This window comes from Octopus sinensis, linkage group LG14, assembly GCF_006345805.1.
Source record: "Octopus sinensis linkage group LG14, ASM634580v1, whole genome shotgun sequence".
NCBI classification, from domain to species: Eukaryota; Metazoa; Mollusca; class Cephalopoda; order Octopoda; family Octopodidae; genus Octopus; species Octopus sinensis.
In genome coordinates this window covers 68265260-68291089 of record NC_043010.1, presented here as the reverse complement: position 1 = coordinate 68291089, position 25830 = coordinate 68265260, and the positions used below count along the sequence as shown (strand labels likewise).

General features: G+C 37.3%; 1 long non-coding RNA gene across 1 annotated transcript; it reads left to right on the top strand.

Annotated features, from left to right (window-relative positions):
- Window positions 1-365: 365 nt before the first annotated feature.
- Window positions 366-19232, top strand: LOC118766043. The gene is made up of 3 exons (XR_005001969.1): window positions 366-430; window positions 7022-7064; window positions 19174-19232. It is a non-coding gene; the product is annotated as an uncharacterized LOC118766043 (long non-coding RNA).
- The last annotated feature ends 6598 nt before the right edge of the window (window positions 19233-25830 follow it).

Sequence of the window (25830 nt, the reverse complement as noted above, 5' to 3'; positions counted from 1 at the left end):
ATAATTTTGCTCCACTACTTCGTCGGCAAATAAAGCGAAAGCGTAGAATATGGAATAATTTGGAGAAATTCATGACAATGACATTTGGGATTAATTTACCGTTTCCCAACTAATGTAAGGACAGTATTTTTGAATTTTCAAGCAAAATGCACGGTACAACCAAATTTTGTAAAATGAAATGGCGCTATCTATCTATCTATCTATCTATCTATCTATCTATCTATCTATCTATCTATCTATCTATCTATCTATCTATCTATCTATCTATCTATCTGTCTGTCTGTCTCATTCTGTGTGTGTGTGTGTATGTGTGTGTGTATGTGTGTGTGTGTGTGTGTATGTGTGTGTGTGTGTGTATGTGTGGTGTGTGTATAAATATAAAGGCGGTGAGTTGGCAGAATCGTTAGCACGCCGGGCAAAATGCTTAGCGGTGTTTCGCCCGTCGCTATGTTCTGAGTTCTAATTCCACCGAGGTCAAATTTGCCCTTCATCATTTCAGGATCGATAAATTAAGTACCAGTTGAGTACTGGCATCGATGTGATCGACTGCCCTCTTCCCACAAAATCCAGGCCATGTGCCTATAGTAGAAAGGATATATATATACATACATATATATAACTTTATATATAGTTTAATGAACAGCCTATATATTTTTATAAGCTACTAATAGTTCCATGCAATAAAAATGACACCGATAGTATTTTATAACACGTTTGCTGGCTTCATGAAATCTTCAGGTTGTACTCATATGGCATATACTGCCTGAAGATTGCATGAATGCACCAGACGTGGTGTAAAATGCTGTCTGTGTCGTTTTCATGGCATGAAACTGTTAGCAGCTTATGAAAATATACACTCTGTTCATTAAGCATAATTTATCTCTCTTTTATTGATCTTAACTTGACGGAACAGTACGCTGTTCATATAATGGACTCTCTCGTCGTTAGACGACGCATGAGGGTTCGATAATTTCTTATCGAACAACCACACAGATGATTTGTTTATAGTGATCAAATTTTTGTGTACAAATAAGCTCTTAGATAATATCAGAGGGAAACTGTCATATCTTAAGCAAAGATTATACTAAGAAAACTTAAATTCCTCGGCAAAGCTGAGAAAACTTTATATTTCAAAGCTTATAATTAATATATTTCACAGGGTATGGTTGACTGGATAATTAGACAACTGTAATTAAGATAACATCATATAGTTTTTCCATTCTAAAACTAAGTCCGGATTCGTCCGGAGTCAATACCACTGCTTATCTGTCCAGGGCTGGTAATGAATCACTACCATCGGGTATTACATTGTTTTTCAATAAAACATCCCACAGAAACTGGTCAAAATATTGGGTTGTCCAGAAAGTTCGTGCCGATTTATAGAAGCTTACGCTTCGACTTATTTTAGAACATGGTTGAGTCCATAAAATAGGATTTGACTACACCTCCATTTAGAGCACAGTTTCAGCTATCTTTTCGTGGAAGAAGGTTTATGTTCCTATAACTTGTGCTAATTATATAACCCTTTAAAATGGAAGATAAGAAAGTTCATTTCCGGCACTTGACAAAAATCGCTGCAGCTCGGCTGGGATGTGTTACCCCATCCTACATATTCACCAGATATTGCTCCTTCGGATTTCCACTTATTCAGGTCTCTGCAGAGTAGTTTTAATGGTAAAAATTTCAATTTCTTGGATGACGTAAAAAGATACCTTGATGAATTCTTTGTCATGAAACCACCCCAGTTCTGGGAAGAGGGTATTTTCAAGTTAAAGGAAAGATGGAGACGCATTGTGTAACAAAATGGTTGATATTTGGTTGATTAAAAATGTAATGGCAAGTACTTATTGACCTTTTTCTTTCCTTTAAAAATCGGCAAGAACTTTCCGGACAACCCAATAAATATTAGTTATATTCTGAGGATCGCTGTAATCAGGTTTATCCCAACATTGAGGAGTAGATTTAACAACTAGGGAAAATAATTTTTATCAAAATGTCATTCAGGATCCCCTTTGATATAAATATAACTGTTTGTATGAATGTAGTTTCTTACAAAAGGTTAGCTTATCTGTTTCTTTACTACCAACAAGGGGCTAAACATAGAAGGACAAACAAGGACAGACAAACGGATTAAGTCGATTATATCGACCCCAGTGCGTAAGTGGTACTTAATTTATCGACCCCGAAAGGATGAAAGGCAAAGTCGACCTCGGCGGAATTTGAACTCAGATCGTAGCGACGGGCGAAATACCTATTTCTATTTCTTTATCCCCCACAAGGGGCTAAACACAGAGGGGACAAACAAGGACAGACAAACGGATTAAGTCGATTATATCGACTCCAGTGCGTAACTGGTACTTATTTAATCGACCCCGAAAGGATGAAAGGCAAAGTCGACCTCGGCGCAATTTGAACTCAGAACGTAACGGCAGACGAAATACGGCTACGCATTTCGCCTGGCGTGCTAACGTTTCTGCCAGCTCGCCGCCTTGCAAAAGGTTAGCCTATCATTTTATCGGAGTTTTTATTTATTTTTTTTTAATATTTTTCCTTCATTTAAGATAAGAGCTACATGTTTAAGATGTTATTTCATTTTAGCTGCGAATTTTAAATTGTTACAAGGCTTCGGTAGCTTATTGTGTGATAACCACAAGCCTACTACTTACTCACTTCGTAGGTATATAATAAACCCGACTTGTAATTAAGTGATCAACGAAAGATGAAATATCAGGTGAATCAAAAGCAAACGACTGTGTTAACATGTGTTCTTATCTGACATATCAATTCACGTAGTTGACTTAGAAAGCAGAGATTAACTTTCACTTTGGAATGTTAAGTCAGAATCAAAAAGAAAATACCCATGTCAACAGTATATGTAATCTGAAAGACAACGGTTTTACGTTTTAATGAGAAAGCCTCAGAACATGTCAAATCAGCATAACGGATGCTGAGCCCACTGTAAAGCAATATGGCGGAATGTGTTATTTTTTTTTTCGTTTTGTGTATGCTTTTTTTCCTTTTAAAACACACCTCCACAGCCACACACATGCGAACACCCACACACACGCATACAAAAGAAAAACACTTTTTTTTTCTTCTTCAAACTGTCGTTTTTCAGTTCTCACACCGGTATTTCTTTTGTGCTCGAGACGAACATAATTTGTTGTAAAGTAACAGGATTCAATAAGTAAACCAGCAGAGTTTAAGAAGCAAATATCTTTAAATAGTATATCGCTTGAGGTTATATCACAAAAGAACACAATAGGAAGTATAAATTGCCTTAAACTGAAACAATAGTTATAAAAGCTTTCCATGAGAACCGTCCAACACAGCGCAATTATCAAAGAATACGACGCGATGTGAATATTTGATATAAAATAATTTAAACACACACGGACACTCTTGTCTGTCTGTCTGTCTGTCTGTCTGTCTGTCTGTCTGCATGCATGCATGTATGTATGTATGTATGTATGTATGTATGTATTTATGTATGTATGTATGTATGTACGTGCGTACACCTACACCGAGTTCTCCTTAAATAAATACCGAAAACGCTAAAGTCTATAAATAAACGTGTGAAAATGTTGAAGGTGGCAAGAGAAAGGTAAAGAGACGTTCGTAGAAATAATGTAGAAAAATGTATATTTGTATACGCACACACACACACGCACAGTGTACCATATACACAGCACTGGGTATATAAATACACTACAGAATCGTATGTTAACATCAATTCACGATATTATCACCAACACCTGTATGTAGTATACAAACGACATCCTCCCAGATCACAACACAGACATTCTCAGGGAAAAAACAGCATTTTCGTAGTCCCATATACAATGTATACTAATAAATTTAAAAGCCCCTGCCCCAGATACGAAATGTTAGTCAGGGGGAAATGAATAAAACTGGTCCAGTTCGAGAAAATCTAGCAATGACTGGCAGTAGTAGCTGAAAGTGATGTGTTGATGTAATCACACAGCGAAAATAAATCTTACAAGGAATAACAATGTTTTGTTAGTGACTGCAAGTGTAACGTGTGTGTGTGTGTGTATATATATATATACCCTTTTACTCTTTTACTTGTTTCAGTCATTTGATTGTAGCCATGCTGGAGCACCACCTTTAGTCGAGCAAATCGACCCCACGACTTATTCTTTGTAAGCCTAGTACTTATTTATTCTATCGGTCTCTTTTGCCGAACCGCTAAGTTACGGGGACCTAAACACACCAGTATCGATTGTCAAGCGACGTTTGTGGGGACAAACACAGACACACAAACACACACACACACACACACACAACACACATATATATATACGTATACGACGGGCTTCTTTCAGTTTCCGTCAACCAAATCCACTCACAAGGCTTTGGTCGGCCCGAGGCTATAGTAGAAGACACTTGCCCAAGGTGCCATGCAGTGGGACTGAACCCGGGAAGATGTGGTTCGTAAGCAAGTTACTTACCACACACCCACTCACAAATATCATATATGTATATATAGTGTATATATGTTTGTGTGTACATAGGTACGTATATACTTATGTATATATAAATATAAAACTACCATACATACATACATACATACATACATATATATATATACATATATATGGTAGTTTTACATTTGTATGTGTTACATACGTCTATAAGACTAATGTAATAATATATGTAACTCTCTCATTCTCTCTCCGCGGGTGTGTGCATATATATATATATATATATATATATACACATACATACATACATACATGCATACATACATACATGTATATATAACACATCTTTTACAATCATTTGCTGTATGTGCGTGCATGTATGTGTGTATATATATATACATACATGTATATACATTTAAACGGATATATATATATCGCTGATGTGCAATTACATTTAATCGAAGCCTTTCAAAATAAAAAATAAACACACAAACACTGAAAAACGAAGGTCTATTGAGAATGTGGGAGTCATTGAGACCCCCACCGACTTCTCGTAAATTTTACCCCCTGACATGCAAAGCTAACTGAGATGACATTCACCACGGAATCTAACTTACAGAATTTTGTTTTTACCCTACCCCCTCTCATTGTTATTTCTTCCTCCCCTGTTTTTTAATCTTTCTATTGTCATCGCTATTGTCACAATTTACGCTTTTGCGTTTGTTTCCTACATATTATTATTGTTATTTAATTATTATTATTATTATTATTAGTAGTAGTAGTAGTAGTAGTATTAGTAGTAGTATCTGTTCGTTGTATTGGTGAATGGCGTCGCCGGTGCCGACATTACCCACTGCTGTGTTGTGACATTTTTTTTTTGTTTTTAGTTCATTGACACCGTTTGCTATTGTCGTTGATGTTGTTGTTGTTGTTGTTATTCTTCACTGGATACTACTCTTCCACGCAGAAATAGAAAGCCGTTCTTTACTAGAGAATGCATACTGTTTACAAATATTCCCGCTCGAGGCTCGAAATGTTTCTTCAGTGTATGTGAGCATATGTGTGTGTGTGTGGAGAGAGAGAGAGAGAGAGAGAGAGAGAGAGAGAGAGAGAGAGAGAGAGAGAGAGAGAGAGAGAGAGAGAGAGAGATCAGTATTAAAAAGCAAACAAAATCACGTGATATTTTGTTCTGCAAATACTTGCATTACAGAAGTGGTTTGCGGTAAATGAACGGACACCAGAAACATAAGCTTTTCAAAGGAGTGGATGTTTGGTAAGTAGCTTGCTTACCAACCACATGGTTCTGGGTTCAGTCCCACTGCGTGGAACCTTGGGGAAGTGTCTTCTACTATAGCCTCGGGTCGACCAAAACCTTGTGGGTGGATTTGATTGACGGAGACTGAAAGAACCCCGTCGTATATATATGTGTGTGTGTGTTTGTGTGTCTGTGTTTGCCCCCCCCCCCAACATCGCTTGACAACCGATGCTGGTGTGTTTACGTCCCAGTCACTGAGCGGTTCGGCAAAAGAGACCGATTGAATAAGTACTAGGCTTTCAAAGAATAAGTGGTGGGGTCGATTTGCTCGACCAAAGTCGGTGCTTCCGCATGGCCGCAGTCAAATGACTGAAACAAGTAAACGAATAAAAGAATAAAGAATATATGTGTGTGTTTGTGTGTTTGTATTTATGCATACTGAGACAGTAGTAAAATTAAAATCGTTTTTCAGAATATTATATCTTGATGTGCAACGTAAGTGCAAATTTTTTCATATGTTATGAGTCTATGATATTAGCTCTAAGTGTTTGGTTACAAATTGTGACAGATCGTACTAAAATGATCGAATTTCTGCGACAAAATGCTATTGCTGAACTGAGCACAAGGGCTTCTCACTCATAACATCGCTGCTATACAGAGTGCGATGAAGACCACACTTTATTGAATTAAGCTTAAAGCTTTTCACAATGCCTCTGATGATTACAAACATACTTTCATATGTCCCATTCGTTTAAGACAATGTTAAAACAATGTAAATTTATCCATAGGCAAGACCCGGCTCGTCTATAGCATTGTGTGAACAGAAGAGGAATAGGAAGAGCCATTAGATGTGATTTCGGTAAAACGTTGAGAAAGTCTCACAGCTCATCCTAATGCCGCTGTACTTAAAAGAGCTCCAAAACTTCTCAACTTTTTGAAGCACCAGGAAGAGACATCGAGAGTCCGAATTCAATGAAAGAATTTTATAGTTGAGCAGGTCATCCATCACCACAATCGCAGGATTTTTGTTTTTAAGGTTTACAAGTACAACAAGAAGCCGGTCTCGGTGGTATTGTTTGAAGCCATAAGGGCGGCGAGCTGACTGAATCGTCAGCACACCGGGCGAAATGCTTAGCAGTATTTCGTCTGCCGTTACGTTCTGAGTTCAAATTCCGCCGAGGTCTACTTTGCCTTTCATCCTTTCGGGGTCGATAAATTAAGTACCAGTTACGCACTGGTGTCGATATAATCGACTTGATCCGTTTGTCTGTCCTTGTTAGTCCCCTCTGTGTTTAGCCCCTTGTGGGTAGTAAAGAAATAGGTATTTCGTCTGCCGTTACGTTCTGAGTTCAAATTCCGCCGAGGTAGACTTTGCCTTTCATCCTTTCGGGGTCGATAAATTAAGTACCAGTTACGCACTGGGGGTCGATATAATCGACTTGATCCGTTTGTTTGTCCTTGTTAGTCCCCTCTGTGTTTAGCCCCTTGTGGGTAGTAAAGAAATAGGTATTGTTTGAAGCATTGCAAGCAATGGACGTTATGCCGCTTCGTTTCTCGTCATCTTTTACAAATGAATATTTGAACGTCTCTTATTAAAGTTCTGATAACCGTGGATTAGTAAACATTATGATCTCAACGAAGTTACGTTTAACCAATCTTACACAGCGCACGGTTCAAAGTGTGTGCGCAGGATTATTTGAAGATGAAACGCATGCTATTTATTCCCAAGAAAGCTTTGCCATTTATTTCACCAGAGCTGATTCCGGTGATACTTTGATGTGAGGCATCGTTGAGAACAAGCCCCAACGTTGAAGATGGCCATAAGGTAGACATCCAACTCTACCTACAAACATAAGGCAAAGACATCGTGCACGCATATTAAATCGATGGAAAGTGATGATGGTGGACATACTGAGTGAAATATCTTTCCTTATGTTACGCAAAATAAACACACATTATGTTATAACAGATACAGAAACGAAGTTTCATGCTTCTATTTTCACTTCGTATTTGCATTGACAGAGTCCTAGTACAGCTGCCCTTACCTTGTACATTATATATCATTATCTATAAACCTCTCACGTTAGCTGTCCGACTTTCTGTGTGTATGTGTGTAGTGTATGGGGGTATAAGAGGGGAGAATCTAATTGATGTTTATGCATTTACATAAACATACATGTTTCGTGGATGGGTTCTCATGAGGTATTGTGGGATAGAAATAACTAACTTCATTCGTTTTCGCGAAGATCTTTCTCAATCACATTCTCTTATTTTAGGAACAGGATCAAAATATACAACTATATGGGAATGTATATGTGTGTGTGGATGTAAGCGTATACCACGTCACATGTACCAGAAAAAACATGGTCTATTTCTATAATGTAATTAAAATGTGTACGACGTATGTACGTATATATATATATATATATATATTTATACATGCGTGTCTATATGTGTTTGTATATAATGGATGTGATTGTCAATATTTATTTTGTAGGTATTTTTTGTAAATATATAATTGTGTCGGTCTCTCTGCTAATTCATCTAAATACGGAATGCAACTAACCTCTCACATACCTACCTATAAACCTATATGCCTACATACAAACGTCTGTATGTAAATATATGTTTGTGTGTAGATGCATATCTGTAGCGGTGTATTCTTCTATGCTTGTTAACGTATGTCTGCGTTGCGTTCCATTTCTATGGTAACCATGCAAATGTATGAACGAGAAGACTTCTTCTCCGAACTATAAACATATCCTCGTTTAGTTTAGCCGCAACCTTTCTATTTATATAATATTTTGGCTCAGACTCAACAAGTAAGGCTGACTCATGTTTTATGAATCACTTGAAACGTTGTGGATGCTCTAAGGAGGGAAGAGAGTCCAAGTGAGAGAGAGAGAGGGGGGGGGTAAAGGGAAAGAGGGTGGTTGTCTAAGGGCTATGGTGAAGGTACGAGGGGAAGTAGAGTAAAAATGAACGTTGAAATAGTTGAGAAAACGAAAAGGAGTCGATTGGAGCAATAGATAGGGCCTATGTGTGGACATGTGTTGGTGTGTGGTGGTGGTGTGCGCGGCGAGTTGGGAGAAACGTTAGCACGCCGGGCGAAATTCCTAGTGGTATTTCGTCTGCCGTTACGTTCTGAGTTCAAATTTTGCCGAGGTTTACTTTGCCTTTCATCCTTTCAGGGCCGATAAATTAAGTACCAGTTACACACTGGGATCGATGTAATCGACTTAATCCGTTTGTCTGTCCTTGTTTGTCCCCTCTGTGTTTAGCCCCTTGTGGGTAGTAAAGAAATAGGTATTTCGTCTGCCGTTACGTTCTGAGTTCAAATTCTGCCGAGGTTTACTTTGCCTTTCATCCTTTCGGGGGTCGATAAATTAAGTGCCAGTTACGCACTGGGGCCGATATAATCGACTTAATCCGTTCGTGTGTCCTTGTTTGTCCTCTCTGTGTTTAGCCCCTTGTGGATAGTAAAGAAATAGGTATTTCGTCTGCCGTTACGTTCTGAGTTCAAATTCTGCCGAGGTTTACTTTGCCTTTCATCCTTTCGGGGGTCGATAAATTAAGTGCCAGTTACGCACTGGGGCCGATATAATCGACTTAATCCGTTCGTGTGTCCTTGTTTGTCCTCTCTGTGTTTAGCCCCTTGTGGATAGTAAAGAAATAGAAATTGGTGGTGTGTGATTTTGCGTGATGTGTGTATGTGATGTGTGTGTATGGGATGTGTGCGTGTGACGTATGTGTATGTGTGTGGTCGGGAATTGAAGAATTAGTAGTAATAGTTTAGCTCGAAACTTTTCGTCAAGTTTGGTAGACACACATCCTTTGGTCAGAAGGCAACAACGCTAATGACCCGTTATAGTGTCTCCAAGAACTTAGTAATATAAAGTAGAGGTCATCGTGTCGCACCGTCTGATGTCACTTTTCTGTCACTTCTATTGGTCTCTACTTTAGATGCTGAGCTGCTTTTGTTGTAACATGACGAATAAAGCAAAGATTTCCAAAAATATTGCAAAACTTATGACTTAACACAATAAAAAATGTGTATGTGTGTGTGTGTGTATGTGTGGTGGGTGTGCTCTTTTACATTCCAGATTTAATTAGACATTGCAGTATAGATCTTTTCTATGTATCTGGATGATGAAATATGACCGAAGTAATATTGTTTACTCACCACAATTGCTACATAGTAGATAAGTACTATATCAAAGCTTAGTTTGATGGCGTTGACGGTCTATATACGATTGCCGTTTTATACACATACGTGTGTGTGTGTATGTGTGTGTGTGTGTGTGTGTATGTGTGTGCGTTATTGTGTATTTGTGTGTGTGTGAGGGCGGTGCTGGTGTATATAATTTAGTATCTGAAATTGCAATATCAATTTTGAAAGAAAGACACAGAGAAAGAGAGAGGTGATAAGACCAGAAGAAGAAGAAGAGATGATGATGATGATGATGATGAAGAAGAAAGTTTGACACAAATGTGACTAGCACCCTTAACTGCGATTCTCCTAAAATTTTCTCCCAAATTCTCTATCGTTTTCGTTTTCATTCACATATATATGTGTGTTGACATATATATAGTAAAGTCTAAATATGTAATATATATTGAATCAATTACGATTAACCAGCGAAATGTAAGGGCATAGGTTACTAATAACATGGCACTTATAACATTTATCTTTTCATAGGTTCTGTGATATAGTTTCGTACTTAATACTCGAGCTCTCCATCACTTCTTCACATATATTTCGAGTCCACCACTATATATATATTTTTTTTTTACTGAGCCACCGTCATGTCTATTAATTAAGATATAAACCGAAAAATCCCGATGATTTAAGGAGAGAATATCACTAACAACTGTGTCTCTTAATTAATACTACGTGATCGCCCTATTTTTTTTTCTTATTCTTTATCTTATTTTATCGAAGTACTAAACACGTCTTTCCCCAGTCGACACAACTTAAATTGAATTATTCAGGGCCGAGAGTCTCGGTGATATAGTAGGTCCAAGTTGATCAATTTCTACTGGTAGTAAACCACTTAACAGCAGAAGTAGGTGGGATGTCTCTGATAACGATTCTAGCTCTATAAATGATGTCTTTGTGTGTCCCATTCTAAATCTATACGTCTATTAAGAGCGTAGCGTTACGAGGGATGCGGCAGTGATCGCTGATATCCAGCTGTGATACGTGCAGTGATCAGTTTACCGTACAAGTTACGTTTCTAATCTGCTCCTAGCCGAAACTTCGAATAGAACAAAATAAACGACTAACTTCATTATGACCTCCCATAAAACTGAGTAACTTCACTATGACCTCCCATAAAACTTAAAAAGAACCTAACAATAAACAAGTCACTGCGACGATTTAAAATAGAAGATTTAAACTGACTTGGTATTTATTTATCTATATATTTTGCTCCTAAGATTGAGAAAACAAAATTGTAGTTGTTTTCGGGTTTTTCAAAAGAAACGAGCTACTTTATTTTAGCAATGTTGTTCTATTTGCCTGTAGTTGATGATTTTGTTGACGGTGGGTTTTTTTTTTTTTAGCTTGACGGCGTTTGGAAATACAAGTTTTCTAAACATACAGACTACTACACAGGTTATTTATTCGTAGAAAAAAGCTGAAAAAAATAATAATGGAAACCAAACTGTGAATACTTGGGTTTCAAACCAATTATTCCACTAACTTAACAAACTAAGTGGGACGTATATGGCAGCGACTAAAATATAAACCCCTTCAAGAATTTTTTTGTTAGGAATATATTTAATTAGCACACACACACACACACATACACATACATACACACATGTAGGTAGGTAGATATATGTGCTTGCGTGAGTATGAACATAGGTGTGTGTACGCATGGCTATGTGTATCGGCGTGGTATGAGTATATATATATGTGCATATGTTTTCCAGCGTTTACGAAAGTCCATGGATGTGTTTCTGTGTGTTTAATTTTGTTTTGGGTGTTCTTGTTTTTCTTAGCAAGAGGAATATTCCGTTTTTTTCCCATACTCTTAGTCAAGTAATTTAGAATACATTTTTTTCTGTTATTACATTTAATATTTTATTTAATTTCAGCTTAAGGATTTCATCCCTATTATATTTACAAGCAGCTGTTTCGACATTGCGTGTCATCTTCGGTGCAAAGTATTTCAGAGAATTTAGTAACTCTTTTAATCAATGATAGCATGGTCTACAAGAAATGATAAAAATAAAATTTATCTAATGTCGGCAAAATGGTAAAATTTGAGTTTTTCCTTCGATCAAAGCACAGAATGATTTATATACAGGTCTACAGAGTGATCTAGCATAATGCATCTTTTTTATTGTGAAAGAGTTGCAGAACTTAGTAAACTTCCAAAATAACGGTTTCTGTATGGAGTTGCTCACATAACTCAGAGATGATATTTATTGAACAAAAGAGCAGAGAACTGGAGAACAAGAAAATCTAATACGGCATTTCAGATGTCTTCGAGATGTGTGGTTAGTGCTAAATCGATCGTTTGGCCATTATATATACCACTTCTGCAAATCTTGAGTAAAAATACATGTCATTTATGCCTGTTGCACCCAACATATATGCCTGTTGCACCCAACAATATATATATATATATTCAAATAAAGGTTATAAACCTCATTAAAGGATAATAAAATTCAATGAAAACACTGGTTAGTTACCAATCCATAGAAAGTTCAACTATAAGGTAAATATATAAATCGTGGTTCATATATTTATATATCTAAAGAATAAGGACAAAATGGAGAGATAATTAATAAAATATTATATATTAATCATAAGATATGACAACGTCTCTGACAGCTGTTTCGATTCAATAATCTTTAGATAATTAATTTATCAAATTAAAATCGATTTCTTTTCTACTTCTCAATACCCTATGATATCATATTAATCTTTTCTTTTTTAACTTTAAGCCATAAAAATATACACTACCATCTAACCCTATGTTGGATTGATGCCTTCTATAACCGGCTCTTTTTGCATATTTGCTATTAGTTTGCAGCCGTTATCTCAACATGTATTTCTAATCGCTATATCTTTACTACCTCTGAAGAGATTTTAAAAAATATTTATAGTGATTTTAATTTTATAAATAAAATTATCTAGAGATGTCTTATTTTATAATTAACAAATAATATATTATTAATTACCTTTCCATTTTCTCCTTATTCTTTATATATATATATATATATATATTCCCTTACACGTACAACGCCGTCCTTTCAAATGCGATATATTGTTTAAACTTGCCCAGTTATTTTTTAAAGAATACGTGTTTTCTCAAAGAAAATTCTGGTGCACCTCATTGTGTAGAAACGCTGGTTGTTTGATATGCTTTGAGGTGAGTTAATACTTTTCGACAGTAAAAATTGAAATACAAAATAGCGAAATATAAGACAATACAGATAGTCACAAATAGTTCGGAAAGTCAGTTTATAAGGAAAGCTAGAAGGTAATGTTATACGTCTAACATATAAAATTTCTCTATATATAGACGGCAGTTTGTCTGTGTGTGTTTCTGTGTGTCTGTTAGGTTGTACCCTCACCCTGACCACGGCTTTCAACCGATTCTGATGAAACTTGACACACACATAGCCCAATGTCATAATTCAAAACTAACGCAGCGAAAATTTTGAAAAGTTCCCCCAGTTCTGAAAAAAAATCGATAAATTCGACATGGGGTCGAGAATTAGAAACACAAACCACAGACTGTCAAGGGGACGCAACTCGACCTTTTTAACTAAAAAAAAAATTTACCATCATTTTTTTTCCATTTTTTGGCTATAACTCTCTAAAACTGCTTTATAGTTATTTCCCTTACAAACCCAAGCAACGCCGGGCGATACTGCTAGTATCAAATATAAAATGTAGTAGTTAAATATTAGAACATATCCGGATTAGCACTCCTTCCTTAGGAAAACTTCGGTGAAAAAGTGATAACAGCTGACATCTATGCTCTCTATTGTGCGTGTGTATGTGTGCACATAATAGTAGCCAATTGCCTGCATGCAGCACTCATCTGCTATTTATTCGTGGCCTGTACATCTTAATTAAAATAGTTTCCTTTATTCTCGGCTTCCCAACGTTTCTTTCTGTAGATTCAATGCAAACTTGGATGTGGTATGTTTTGACGGAAGAAGTATTAGCATAGAGTTCTTCAACCCGCATGTGTACTAATCTGATGGTGCTTCCGATATAGAATTCAGGACAATTGCTACAGATGATTTTTATATATTATCGGACAGCAGGAATGTATTTTGATCTTAGATCGGGCAGTTGAGCAATGTACATAAGGTATTGCTTTGTCCTGGCTTGTCTTTAGTTAGGGCCATCGTGGAGGAAGATACGAAATGTGTTAGTCGTATAGTCAAACCCTGTTTTTTTTTTTTACTGATAATGTGGCAGATTGCAGCAGTTGATTTATATTAGAAATGTGACAGTTTCATAAAATACATATGTAGGTTGTGTTAGGTGGTTTACAGAACATAAAATATTCTTTTTTAGAATAGTTGATCACGAAGCAGATAAAGCTATATATATATATATATTATATATATATATATAATATATATATATATATATTTAAGTAGTTGAATGAATTATCTTAGTATGGATAATTCGGTTAACCGATACCTGGGTAGAAAATTCACGTCAGAAAAACACGGTTGAAGCTACATGCCAGGGGCAGAGATCACGTGCTTTCGTGTGGAAATTTGTGTGCTTTTTTTACAAATAAATGAAAGAATGGAGTTGAACGACGATTTAACAAAATTCCTTTATTCTCGACATATGTTTCGAAGGCTGCATATTCCTAATTTCGAAGGAATAAGGGGTGCATTATGCCGCCTTCTCATCAGGAAAAACAAGGAACTTATGTCAGCATCAAGATGAACAAAAACTCTTAGATGGCTGTCAGATTTCAGTACAGAGAAAATTTTTGTTAAATCATGGGGAAGCCATTATTGTTGTTGACAATAATTTTTGCAGCTAAAGGGATGTACCCCTTCAATTTTTCTGAAGGTGATTTGGTTTGGGATTTAACCCATCAATTTATCTGAAAATTACAAGTTACTTTCAAAGTATTGTTAGGGTCTTTAGACAGATATTCTTAATGTATACAGATTTGTGAGATATATACACAAGTTTTAGGGGTTATTTACATATATTTCAAGGGTGGAGAGAAGAATTGATTGTTGTTCTGTTCTAGTGGGGCTGGTTGTTACTTAATTCATTTTAGTAACAACCAACCCCTTGTGCGTTTTTACATATTTTTCTTTCTTAAATATATATATATATATATATATATATACCTGTATATGATGTGTTGTGAATTTATGGAAAGAAATCCCATAAAATTCAACAATTTTGTTTAATATGAAGAAAAGATGTTAAAATATATAAGAGAATTTTAATTCATGCAGACGATGTTTTCATAATATTCTCTTTTACAGTTTAACATCTTATTTTCTCCATTTTAAACACAATTGTTGAGTTTTACGGCATTTATTTCAATAAATTCACAACACATCATATGCAAGTATTATTTTCATATTCGCAAACTTACGGCAGTAAGCTACCAGCAAAATATGAAGAACCAATATTAGAAATCTTTTTTTGGAAACGTCCAAATTGAAGGACGAATCTAATTAATGGGAAAAACAATCCTGTGTATATATATATATATATATACACGATACGGAATATAGACGTTAACTCACACCATCGTTTCCCCATAGATTTCTTTAAATATTGAAATACAACCACCGTAAAAGTAAAAGTGCAAACCACCGATTTGTATTATTTCTTATAATTTGCATTGTTACGGCATTAAAAGTATTTTACACACACACACACACACACACACACACACACATATATATATATATATATATATATATTATATATATATATATATATATATATGTATATATTAGCTTGTTTGTCTAGCCAGCAGGGTGGCATCATTCTGAAGCTAAAACGATGCAAAGTATATTGTGACCAGTGATGTATACCATCCGATAGTCTGGACGATCACGTGACACACACACACACACACACACACACACACACACACACATACACATATATATATATATATTTCATTATTCCACTCTTGTTTCAATCATTTGATTGTGGCCATGCTGGAGCACCGCCTTGACAGGTTTTAGTCGAAGAAATCGACCGTAGGACTTTCACTTTCTCGAGCGTCAAACTAATACACCTTCTTGTTGTTCATACACCTGCCTTCGTCTTTTGTTTTTCTGTAAATTTCAACTACATATATATACATACATACATATATATATATATATATATATATATATATATATATATATTACATGCACAGACAAATTGATATACATACGTGTACAATTGTACAATTCCTAAGCAGCTAGATTAATATAACAGGCATCAATTTCATCTATAAGTTTCTGTGTGCATTTCTTTGTCTAAGTTCGTAGCGTGTGTTTATAAACCTGTACAGATATGTTTCTAGCAGCAAAAAACATGTAATGAAAACTTTCTATTCCTGGATAGCAATTTCTATACTTAAACTGTCGAAGAATTCAGACATCGTCAGTTTTCCATTCCTTGGTGTTGCAATTGATACGTCATTCCACTTTGCCTGCCTGTGACAGAATACGTAATTAGTTTGTAATGTTATTATGCAAATCGACGATGATGTACGTCAAGGAAATATAGGAAGTCTTCCTTTGTGGTTGGGCCATCATGTTTTGCTACGAACGATGATACATCATGGATATAACGTTTGTTTTAGTTGATTTTGATGTGTAGGCTTTTCGGATACACGTATTTTTAACATATTTTACAAAATCAAAAATAAGCATGGGAGAGGGAGAGTGTGAGAGAGAGAGAGAGAGAGAGTTCGTATCCTGTTGCTGGCATTTCACTTCGATAAACTGGTGCTTATGTTGCTTATATCATTTACCAAGAACAGGAGGTAAATTGGTATTATTGTGGAATTGTGCATGTGCGAGGAGGCGTGTGTAGGTGGGAGTTATAACATTTCATGAAAGTACGTCGAACTTACTGGAAACTAATTATTTATTCATTCGCTCGCAATGTTGGGGAGTGTATTCTTTCACATTTCAAAATTATATATATGTGTGTGTGTGTGTGTGTGTGTGTGTGTGGGTGGGTGGGTGTTATTGACGTTGTAAGAATTGATAAACTTTGAGAGAACGTGAAATAATTCTTCTTTTTCTCTTTTTGAACAGTAGAGCTCGAAGCAGATAAACCTATATAAGGAACGCAGGTAAAGTTAATTATGACGTTTGGAGTAAGTTCTTTGGAATACAGATGCAGAGTGGAAAGAAGAAAAGGCGGGAAAAATAAAGAGGAAAAGACAAATTCTATGCAAGGTAGCTCATGTGTGTTTGTGTCTGTTGTTTAGTTTTCATATATATCTACAGAATGCCGCGGTACCTTCCCCACCTGAATGTTCGATGTTGAACAATCATTTTTGGCAAATAATGTGATTATATTCATTAATAACTTATTAAGGACTTATTAATAACTTATTAAAGACTCATGAGTTCATTCCTTCTTGTGAGAATATCGAACGAAATTCGTGTGGTATTTGACATTGAAGCTAAAATAAGAAGAATGGATCGGGCCATCGCCGAGCGGTGGTTCATTATCTGGTGCGAAGCGCGCGGTGCATGTCGAGCACCGACGCAGCCGATGGGCGACCCTTAGTCGAGGATCCCTTCTAATCTGCAATTCTTTTATCATAATATATTGAACCCGAAAATGCCTTAGAGTTATAGGAGACATTTGAAGATGTGGATATATGGATCATATGATTTATTTATGATTCAATGTTACCGGTGAAAGGTGCTTGGCCTTGTGATTTGAATGTTGAGATCACGATTGTAAGGTTAAGGTTTCGGTTCTCGGACCGTACAGCGATTTGTGTCTTTAACCAAAGCACTTCGTTTAACGTTCTTTCAGTCCACCCATCTAAAAATGATTACCGTGACAAATGAGTGTTTAACTCTGAAAACGACTATAATTCCGTCCGTGATATAATACGGTGCTTTCAGTAGCTTAGACACCTCGGAAACCGGGTTGAGCTCCGGGCTAATTTGCTTGTACCCTCGAGACAGACTCCTGTAAGTCCGCCGATAGTCATCAATCTGGTGGTAGAAGTGTTCCCGCCAATCTAAATTACCCTGTACACCAATACCAAAGGCGCCCTAACAATACATTAAGATCCCTGAAAACTTCGATGTCTTCCTTTTCACCATATCAGAAATTCAACAAAGAATTACAGAACGGCGAGTTGCAAGAAATGGCAATGAAATAAATACTGTACCACAGCATATTGTCTTGCCCCGTGGCGTTTTGAGTTCAAATAAAGTTGGGGTCAAACTTTACCTTTCATTTTGTTTTTCTAAGGTCAATAATTTACGTTTATTGTATTGGGATGTATTCAAGCGATGTGTAATGTTCTGCTGCAAAAATTGGCTTTGCGCCAAGTGAAAAGACATCAATAACTTTATTAGCATGTTGGCATAACCAGAGAATTTTGGATTAGTTTGTGTCACATTCCTGGCAATAACATCCATTCTGTTATAAACTAGAATTCAAGACGATTACTGGTGGATCTTGCTAGCAAATACCACCTGAATAAAGAGCCAGTCAAAATATTGATGGGGTCCCGAAGACTTTCGGTGAAGGGAAGTATTTACATTTTAAACAGGGCTTTTTGCTACATCAAACTAACAGCATTTACGTTTCTTCGCGCTTTATTTATATATATATCAACATTTTCTCAAAGCCCTTACTTGTTTGTAGTTAGGTTTTCCTGAGGAGAGAAAAATGAGTTGTTTATTGTTACGCATATGAAATAGACGTCGTTTTTCAAGTGAGAGGTGTCGATCGTCTGAACATACTAAATCTATAAGTCATTTAAGATGTAGATATGTGAACTATCGTTACATTTCTTTCTCGAGAAAATTTGCGGCACTTTGATTGACGCGCCAGAAGCAATGCTGGTAGAAACACGATCCTCGTCTATTTAATTTAATTTGTTATTTTGGGTTTATATTTATGTAGTGTGGCTTTTCTTCTTTCGTAAAGCGACTGCCAGGTTGAAGATGATGAGGATGTTAATGATAGTAATGGCAGTGTTAGGGGTAATTACTGCGGTAGCTGCGATCTTCTTGCAGGCGGTACCGACGGAAACGACAGAGAGGCAGTTGTTCTTCGAAAGCCTCGTTTATTCTAGTATAACAACACAATAATAATAATAATATTAATAATAATAATAATAATAATAATCACTACTACTAATACTATAATCATCATCGTTATCATAGCAGCGAATTATAGAATTGTTATCATGCCGGGCGGAGGAATACTTAGCGGTATTTCGTCTGTCGCTACGTTCCGAGTTCGCCGAGGTCGACTCTGCCTTTCATCCTTTCAGGGTCGATAAATTAAGTACCAGTGAAACACTGGGATCGATGTGATCGACTTACTCCCTCCCCCTGCCCAAATTTCAGGGCCTATGCCTATAGTAGAAAGGATTATTATTATTATTAAAGCGGCGAGCTGGCAGAATCGGTAGCACGCCAGGCGAAATGCTTAGCAGCAGATCGTCCGTCTTCACGGTCGGAGTTCAAATCCCGCCGAGGTCGACTTTGCCTTTCCTCTTTTCAGGGTTGATAATTTAAGTACCAGTTGCGTACTGAGATCAATCTAATAGACTAGCTCCTCACCAAAAATTTCAGGTATTGTGCCTATACTAGAAAGGATTATTATTATCATTATTATTATTATTATTATTATTATTATCATTATTATTATTATTATTATTCAGTAGTCTTATTTTTATCACAAGCCTTCACTGCACTACCGTGCGCAGCTCTGTGTGCCTTGGGTATGTGCTGTGGTTTGTGTGATGCTCTTATTTTCACTGCATTGAAAGTGTTTTACGTAGGATGTGTGCGGTGCCTAGTAGTGCTATTTTCTGTATGTTGTTATTGTTGTTTTTATTATTATTATTATTATTATATTATTATTATTATTATTATTATTATTCGGCTAGCTGACTGAGTCGTTAGCACACCGGGAAAAATGCATTGCGGCATTTCGTTCGTCTTTGCGTTCTGAGTTCAAATTCCGCCGGGATCGACTTTGCTTTTCATCCTTTCTGGGACCGAACAAATAAGAACCAGTTAAGCCGAAATTGCTGTCCTTGTACCAAGAATTCGATACTACTACTACTACTATTATTATTAATATTATTATTAAGGATGGCACACTGGCAGAATTATTAGAGCATTGCGTTTCGTATTGGTTCTGGCACCTTATGCTTTGAGTTAAAATCCGACCGAGATCAACTTTGCTGGGGCTGTTAAAATAAAGTACCAGTAAACAACTCCTTCACGACGAATTTCTGACTTCGTGCCCGTATAATCTATAGCGCTCAAATGCTCTGTTGTACTTTATTTTGTGGAGGCGCGTGGCTTAGTGGTTAGGGTGTCAGCATCATGATCGTAAGATTGTGGTTTCGATTCCTGGACTGGGCGACGCGTTGTATTCTTGAACAAAACACTTCATTTCGCGTTGCTCCAGTCCACTCAGCTGGCAAAAATGAGTAACGCTGCGATGGACTGGTGTCCCGTCCAGCTGGGGAACACATACGCCATTGAAACAGGGAAACCGGGCCCATGAACCTGGCTAGGCTTTAAAAAATGGCGCTTTTATTTTATATATTTTTTTGTACTTTTTTTTCCTTCTGAATGCAAGTCGCACCGTGGTCAGCTTTGCTTTTAATTCATTCATTTTTTTTCTTTTTGATGGTGGTGGTGGTGGTGGTGGGGTGTCGATAAAATTAAGAACCAGTCAAATACTAGAGGCGAGAAGGTGGGGGGACAGGGTTCGAAGGCATCTACTAACACCCACCTCCCCTCCAAAAAATTGCTGGCCTTGTGCCACAATTTGAAACTACTATTAATACGACTGCTACTCCTCCTCGTAGTAGTAGTAGTAGTAGTAGTAGTAGTAAAAGTAATAGAGAAAATTTGTTGAGGATATGCTTTGATGATGTTGTTTATTTTATTTCTTCTTCTTCTTCTTCTTATTCTTCTTCACCGTTTTATTTATAGCAAACACCGTCTGCTAGATCTGGAAAACGTACAAATTACACACGTTTAACATTCCTTCCCCAGAATCGTCTAAAAGACCCGTGTGTCAGGCTTATGGTTTTGCTTTCATTTTTTTTTTCTATATTCCTTTTATTTTTTCCTTAATTTCTTCTTTTTGTTTTTCTTATATATATATATATATATTTTTTTTTTTTTCGTATTTTCTTCTTACGCGTGTGCACAATAATCTAGCCCACACGCATACACACATTGCTACAAAATATCACCACCACCACCACCACCACCATCAGACAACCACCACCTCCGCTGCTGTTGTCGTTGTTATTACCATAACCCGTTAAAAAAATATCGGTTATTGTATACCCATCTTTCTATCTATCGATAATACATGTTTTATGTGAATTAATTACATGGTTACTGCAATCGTTAGAGCGTAGAACAGCATTTTTAGCAGTACGTCTTCCGGCTTACTACATTCTGAGTTCGAATCCCATCGAAATCAACTTTGTTTTTATCTCTGTGCGGTGGATAAAATAAAGTAGCAGATAACTTATGGGGATCCCAAAGGGGTCGACGACGACCATTCAGTTGCTGGATCACCTGATATTACCTACTCCTCAATTAATGTCTAAATGGCCTAATATTCCAGACACACGAGAGTGCGTGTGTGTGTGTGTGTGTATATATATATACATTATTCAAAGAAATTCCAACTTAGTCTGCTTTTTATGTTTTATTTATATTCTTTATAGCATTAATGTAGAATATAGAATATATAGTATAAATAATATATATACAGTAAAATGAAATGAAGTATTGATTGTCTTATTGAATAGATGAAATGTTGAATATAAACTATTAAGGGACTAGTATACTTTAATGCGTTATAGCAGTCTTCAAGGTCCCAGGTTGTGACAGGAGTGTTTCAACTGTATATATATATATATATATATATATATATATATATATGTTATGAGAGGTAATGGTGTCATTGAGACCCAAATGTGTCAGGTAATGCTGATTAAGTGCTATAGATAGACTGTAGTTAAGTTCCAGGTTCGGTGATTACGCGAATAAGGGTTCAACATTGGTCATATGTCAGCGTGTGTATATAAAAATTGGTATATTAAAAAGTGTTTTTCTTATCTCATTACGAAAAAAATGACACAAGTAAAAGATAATATATATATATATATATATATATATATGTATATATATATTATCTTTTACTTGTGTCAGTCATTAGATTGTGGCCATGCTGTGATCACCTTGCAGGGTTTAGTCGAATAATTCGACTGCAGTATATATGCTTTTATTTTTCTAAGTCAGGTACTTATTTTATCGGGCCCTTGTTGTCGAACCGTTGACTTACAGAGACGTTAACAAATCAACATCGGTTGCCAAACGTTCGTGGGGGACAAACAGAAAGGCACATACACACATTTAAGCGTGCACACACGTTCCTGTGTTTGTGCGTGTGTAGAGTTATGTATATGTGTGTGTGTGTGTGTGTGTGTGTGTGTGTGTACTTTGACCCTTATAATGCACAGCGTACGTCCCTGTAACTTGGCAGTTCGGCAAAAGAAAGCAAAAAAATAGATACGAAATTTAAATAGTAAGTACTGTGGGCAATTTGTACCACTAAACTTTTCGACGTGGTGCCCCAGCAGGGCCGCAGTCCAATATCTGAAACAGGTAAAAGATACAAGATAATGCCTGGTCACAAAATATTGATTTACTGTAATATTGTTGGTTGGTTGGTTGATAAACTCCCTGTACTCGACGCTTGTGATGCAGTTTCGATTCTAAGTTGCAGTCATATCACTTAACTCGTGGCTAGTACCATTCTCTTCTTGGATCGGTAAAACACCCCACCCTTAGAAGGCCTTCTGCATGTTGCAACATTTCCTTTTAATAGGACAAATGCGAAACCGAAAATCCAGTCTTCGCCACAAAGCGACAGATTTTCATAAGAAACCATGGATACATTTTATGCAAATGTAAGTATTTGGTAGGACGCCAAACACTTAAGTACCACATCTATGGACTGTTTTCCCATTTGCTCTGTATTCTTTTTATCTAGTCCTATTTCCAGGTGGTAAAAATAACAAAGATGCAGAGACTGTATCTATTTTTATATTAACCGCCATTCTCTCAGTACACACAGACACACACACTATATATATATATATTATATCTACGCACGCATAAGCACATAGACACACACACAACAAGCAAGCACACAGCGATGAATGATACAGCCGGGAGATAGCCGGAATAGATAGCTTATAACTAGTTGGGTTTATCAGTGTTCCAAATGAAAACCATTATGTGGTCCACTTTGAATCTCATTCCTTCGGAATTGGGCCAGTTAAATGCGTATCAGTAAGACAGTAAGATAGGAATCAATCGCCTACTACGCTTCTTCTACAAGGTGAAAGAAATCTCAGTATGTCTGCGTTTAATTTATGTGTCTGGCGTGTCTCGATTGTAGGCTGGGCAACAGATTTTCAATTAAATATAGGCGCAGAAGTGGCTGTGCGGTAAGTAGCTTGCTTACCATCTACCACATGGTTCTGGGTTCAGTCCCACTGCGTGGCAACTTGGGCAGGTGTCTTCTACTATAGCCTCGGGCCGACCAAAGCCTTGTGAGTGGATTTGGTAGGCGGAAACTGAAAGAAGCCCGTCGTATATATGTATATATATATATATATATATATATATATATATATATATATATATATGTGTGTGTGTGTGTGTGTGTGTGTGTGTGTGTGTGTGTGTGTGTGTTCGTGTGCTTGTCCCCCCAACCTCGCTTGACAACCGATGCTGGTGTGTTTACGTCCCCGTAACTTAGCAGTTCGTCAAAAAAGACCGATAGAATAAGTACTAGGCTTACAAAGAATAAGTAGTGGGGTCGATTAGCTCGACTAAAAACGGTGCTTCAGCATGGCCATAGTCAAATGCCTGAAACAAGTAAAAGAGTATATATATATACACTCACACACACATACACATACGCATGGTGCATGTTTCATCATTTGTTCCCTAAGTACGTTTCTTTGTTCAGGTTATTTGCATCCTCTGCAGTGGACGTTCCAAATGCAATTAGATGCTAAACCACATCATTTCATCCGCAAATTACCTTACTGCGTTATCTTATATAAATCGCTGTATTTTTTTCTGTTTAGTACTCCTTATCAATTCTCCATGACCCTTTTAACCAACAAACATACAACATAGAATTATCTGTTTAACATTACACGATATTTTCTAGAGATACATGTTTTCAAATGAAAATAGAACTATATGCTGGGTACGGTGATAGGCACGTTATAAATATATACGACGTTGGGCTGAAAAGTTCCTGATTTGGAGTATAAGAAAATACAGGAGGATCAGCTAATTATGATCTTAATCAACATATTCCCCTCTCAGATTCACACACTTATTGCAGCAGTCCCCAGTTTTTCTAAGCCATGTAAAAGAAATTGGCCTTTCGCGATACCCTTAAAGCCTGGAACTTTTCAGCACCCCTCGTATAGTAGTTAGTTAGTTAGTTAGTTAGTTAATTTGGCTCAAAAGCAAATAGCAAGGCCATGTAGGGGGTCATGGAGTTAAGTACAGGGTGGTGTTCATGTAAAGAGTTCAGGCCACTTGAGGTCCAGGGAGGCTTTGAACAAAGCGGTCGTCGGCATCTTCACTATCTCGTCTGGCAGCTTGTTCCACGGATCCGCAACCCGGACGGAGAAAGCTCCTCTCCTTCGATTGAGATGAAATCGTCGCAGGTAGAGCTTTTCGGAATGACCCCGCAGCCGACGCTCCGGAGCAGGAGTGAAGAACAGCTCCCTCGAGAGGTTACACTTCCCGCTTATGATGTTGTGGGCGAGAATGAGATCACCACGGCGGAGGCTTTTTTTCTAGAGAATAAAGGTCGAGCGTCCTCAGCCTTTCTTCGTAGGACAAATTTTTGAGACCATGAACCATGCGGGTAGCCAGCCTCTGGACTCTTTCGAGGTGCTGTATGTCTTTGAGGAGATAAGGAGAAGAGGCTTGAATCCCATACTCCAATATGGGTCTCACCAGCGTGACATAGAGTGGCAGGAATATGGCTGCTGTGAGCATTCCGAATGACCGTCGAATCAAAAACAGAATTCCGCGCGCTTTGTTGGCAGCATGGACGCACTGGGCCGAAGGCGAAAAGGAGGAATCCACCAAGATACCCAAGTCCTTTACCTGATCGGTCCTCTCCAGCAGCAGACGACCCGGCTCGAAATCAAGTTGAGTTGCAGGAGTAGAGCCGACAGGCAGATGACAGCACTTTGACACGTTCAGACACAGGTCCCAATCGTTAGACCACTTCCAAATTTGGTGGAGGCATCGACGAAGATCCTCTATACTACCGCGAGGAGCGACCAGTTTGATATCGTCGGCAAATAGAAGGGTGTGTTGCGTGAGGTCGTCGGGCAAGTCATTTATGAAGACTAAGAACAACAAGGGCCCAAGCACTGAACCTTGAGGCACGCCACTGCCCGCACTGCTAGCATCAGTGCCTGGAATTATACGGATTTCAAAAGATTTCCAGTTAAAAGAAAAGAAAAGAAAAAAGATATGAGCTTCTCATTTGAAATGCCTCACCCTATGCATAATTTCAATTACGCAAAATGTAACGCAATGATGCAAAATGAGGCTTATAATTTAGAACATATACTAGATATTATCTTAAAGATATATATATATATATAAATAAATTTTATATCAGTGCCCAGGCACTGATACTTATATATTCTGAGACCCCCTTCGGTCATGACTGACCATGGAATTGCACCAAGAAAGTTACCCTCCGAGCCACAAGTCCGGGCAATGTTGTTTATAGAAGACCAGCAGTCGCCCATGCATACCGGCCTCCCCTCTCCACGCCACCAGTGTTATCCAAGGAAAAGGCAA